Source organism: Pristis pectinata, chromosome 14 (genome assembly GCF_009764475.1).
Source record: "Pristis pectinata isolate sPriPec2 chromosome 14, sPriPec2.1.pri, whole genome shotgun sequence".
In the NCBI taxonomy this organism is placed as follows: domain Eukaryota; kingdom Metazoa; phylum Chordata; class Chondrichthyes; order Rhinopristiformes; family Pristidae; genus Pristis; species Pristis pectinata.
In genome coordinates this window covers 46321582-46325917 of record NC_067418.1, presented here as the reverse complement: position 1 = coordinate 46325917, position 4336 = coordinate 46321582, and positions in this window count along the sequence as shown.

Here is a 4336-nt window from a genome sequence, read left to right as displayed (position 1 = left end):
GCACATGCACACACAGCATACAGACACAAAAGCACGTACTCATGTACATATGTACACATGCATGCACACACACATGCACACATACAATCTATCTTAATTTCTAATTGTAGTTTCTTCTCATATTCTACCTTCAGACCCTTTTCTGTTTTTTGGTCTTCCATTGTTGGTTTGTAAAACCTCCAGTCTTTCTGCTTATAACTCATCTTGGCAACACTATAAAAAAGCCTCTCTCTTTAATCTAATGCCATCTTGTCCTCTTTAGTTAGCCATAGATGAATGCCTTTCTGAGTACTTATTTCGCAAGTAAGTATATTCATTGAAAGTCATGAAATATCTCTTTAAACATCTGCCTTTACTTACCTATCTATTTAATCATTTAAGAATTTGGTTTCTTACACACACGCAATGATCTTTCTTCCTTGGAGAGTGCTTCCCATATGATTGTTAGTTTGTTGCATTGTCCAAGGGAAGATCCACATTAACCTCTTCCTTTAATGTTTTCACAATATATTTGCCCAGAGGTGATCTTGAATGGATTCTATGAACTTGTCCTGAAAACCACTTTTACCAGTCTGTGTGGAGATCAGATTCTGGCACAATGATTGCAGTACCTTTCCTACAAGTGACTTGTTTTAATACTTAACACTCTGTATGACTATCTTGCTACTGTTAAGAGCATTTAATCTATCCTTCACCCGTATTTTTGTTCATTGTTATCTGGGGAATCTTACTAATGGGTAAAGCCACCAAGCTCAGAGGAGGAGAAATAATGTCTTCATCTCTTCAAAAATTGTGCATTTGAGGGAGGTGTACAAAAATACTTTACTGTGACTAAAAATAACTTTATAATCTCAAATTGTCAGAGTGAGAGAAAGAGAGTGAGAGAAAGGGAGTGTGTGTGTGTGTGTGTGTGTGTGTTTGTGTGTGTGTGAGAGAGAGGGGGGAGAGTCTGTGTGTGTGAGAGAGAGAGGGGGAGAGTCTGTGTGTGTGTGAGAGAGAGGGGGAGAGTCTTTGTGTGTGAGAGAGAGAGGGGGAGAGTCTGTGTGTGTGTGTGAGAGAGAGAGGGGGGAGAGTCTGTGTGTGAGAGAGAGGGGGAGAGAATCTGTGTGTGTGTGGGGGGGGGAGTCTGTGTGTGTGTGAGAGAGGGAGGCGGGGAGAGTCTGTGTGTGTGTGAGAGAGAGGGGGGAGAGTCTGTGTGTGTGAGAGAGGGAGGCGGGGAGAGTGTGTGTGTGTGAGAGAGAGAGTCGGGGGGAGAGTCTGTGTGTGTGAGAGAGAGGGGAGAGATTCTGTGTGTGTGTGTGAGAGAGAGAGAGATGGGAGAGAGTCTGTGTGTGTGTGAGAGAGAGAGGGGAGTCTGTGTGTGTGAGAGAGAGAGAGGGGAGTCTGTGTGTGTGAGAGAGAGAGAGGGGAGAGTCTGTGTGTGAGAGAGAGAGGGGGGGAGTGTGTGTGAGAGAGAGGGGGAGAGTGTGTGTGAGACAGAGGGGGAGAGAGAGAAATTGAGCAGGAGGCAGGAAGAGAGAGAGGGGGGTGAGGATTGAGAGAGAAGGAGAGAGAGGGAGAGCAAGTGTGAGAGAGAGAGAGTGTGTATCTGTGGGAGAGACAGAGATTCAGAGAGAGAGAGGGAAAGAGAAAAGAATGAGAACACAACGAGTGATAAGAGCAAAGCAGAGCAACAATGAGGAAATGGGACGGATAGACGCAGGGATAAAATGAATGAGAGCCAAGAGAATGAAATGAAAATGAAGAGGGAGTAGCAGGAGAGTGGGATAGAGAGCTGGAAGGATAAAAGTAAATATAAAAAAGATAAAAATAATGCTCCACCTCTTCAAATACTTCTGGTTTGTCAAGCACAACCTCTCCTTTATGAATCTACACCAGGTCTCTCTGATCAGCTGAAAGCTTTCATGGTATCCCTATAGTCTTCAGGAGTTTTCTTACAAAAGATGCTGGGATCACATTCCTCTAACCCCAGGTTTCCTCCTCCCCACTTTCTTAACCAGCGGGGAGAAATGCACAATTTTCCAGTCCAAAAGATTCGCTCCCAAAGGAGAAATGGGTCAGTGTATAATTAGTGCACCTGTGATGTTCTCATCCACTTCCCTGACATGGAAAGTGTCTGATCCTGAGCGTTTCCAATTTTTCGTGCCATTATTTCTCTCGCTATTTTCTGCATTTAGACAAATTTTATTGTCTCCATCCCTGGTTAAATAATAGTTTCTCAGGATGTGATCCTCTCCACTGATGCAAAATAACCAATTCTCGTCCCTGGCATGTTTATTTTCAATATCGCTGTTGTCTAAGGGCGCCACTTGCTCTTAACTACCTGCTTACTCTAATTGTAATATGTTTATTCTATCTCCGTTACAATTTATTTTTGTACTTTTTTGTAGTTCCTTGTGTCTCTGATCAGCATTGAGATAGCATGCTTGTTTGCTCTTCAACAATGGTAAATTGGTAAATTGGTTTATGATTGTCACTTGTACCGAGGTACAGTGAAAAACTTGTCTTGGATACCGTCCATACAGATCAATTCATTAGAATAAAGTGTTACAGTTACAGAGAAAGTGCAGGTAGACAGTAAGGTGCAAGGTCACAACGAGGTAGATTGTGAGGTCAAGAGTCCATCTTATCGTATAAGGGAACCATTCAATAGTCATAACAGTGGGATTGAAGCTGTCCTTGAGCCTGGTGGTACGTGCTTTTAGGCTTTTGTATCTTCTGCCCGATGGGGGGGGGGCAGTGGAGAAGAGAGAATGTCTGGGGTTGGTGGGGTCTTTGATTATGTTGGCTGCTTCACCAAGGCAGCGAGAAGTGCAGACAGAGTCCACAGAGGGGAGGCTGGTTTCCGTGATGTGCTGAGCTGTGTCCACAACTCTCTGCAGTTTCTTGTGGTCCTGGGCAGAGCAGTTGCCATACCAAGCCGTGATGCACCCAGATAGGATGCTTTCTATGGTGCATCGATAAAAATTGGTGAGTGTCGAAGGGGACGTGCCAAATTCCTTTAGTCTCCTGAGGAAGTAGAGGTGCTGGTGAACTTTCTTGGCCGTGGGGTCAACGTGGTTGGACCAAGACAGGCTATTGGTGATGTTGACTCCTAGGAACTTGAAGCTCTCGACCCTCTCGACCTCAGCACCGTTGATGTAAACAGGAGTATGTGCACTGCCCCCTTTCCTGAAGTCTCCCCATGACTCTATAAGTTGTCCAGTGAACTCACCCATGATCTGCATCCTGGTTTCTTTATCCCTTCACACGATGCTGATCAGAGACACAAGGAACTACAAAAAAGTATGAAAATAAATTGTAATGGAGACAGAACAAACATAGATATATTGCAATTAGAGTAAGCAAGTAGTTAAGAGAAAGTGGCCCCCTTAGATAATGGCGATATTGTGAATAAACATAAGATAATGGCAGAGATGATAACTGACTATTTTGCACAGGAGAAGACCCTTTGGCCCAAGTTGCAGCTGACCATTGAGCGCCCAGTTAACTAATCTTACTCTAACCCATTTTATCCTTCCCGCATTCTCAACATCTCCCCCCAGGTTCGACCACTCACTGACACACCAGGGGCAATTCCTAGTGGCCGATTAAATGATCAATCCTCACGTCTTTGGGGTGTGGGAGGAAACCCACGCGGTCACAGGGAGAACGTGCAGACTCCACACACACAGCGCCGGAGGTCAGGATTGAACCTGAGTCACTGAAGCTATGAGACAGGGGCCCTACTGGCTGCACCATCGTGCTGCCCACTATGGGCAGTAATCTGTAATTCCTCTGCAAGGTCAATCGACTGGCCTCCCCTGTCCCAGACTCCATGGGTCAAAGAGGGAGAATGCTTTAAGGTATGGACATTTCCTCTTCTTCCCTTTGCCATGTAGGTCTGTAGAGCATTCCCTTCACACTGCTATGAGGTTTGACTGCTCTAGTTACGTTTCTGGCTGAATAATGAACATTATGGTGGAGGCAGATACAATTACAATGTTTAAGAGGCATTTCTACAGGGACTTGGATAGAAAAGGCACAGAGGCCTAATGCAGGCAAATTGGTAATTAGTTTATTATTGTCATGTATCCTGAGATACAGTGAATAGCTTTATCTGCATGCCATCCAGGCACATCATTTCATACATAAGCATAAAAGGAAAAACAATGCAGAATTTTGTGTTACAGTTACAGAGAAAGTGCAGTGCAGGTAGACAAATAAGGTGAAAGAACGTTTCAGGAACAGCTTCTTCCCCTCCGCCATCAGATTTCTGAACGGTCCAAGAACCCATGAACACCACCTTGTTATTCCTCTTTTGCACTAGTTATTTATTTTTGTAACTTATAGTAAC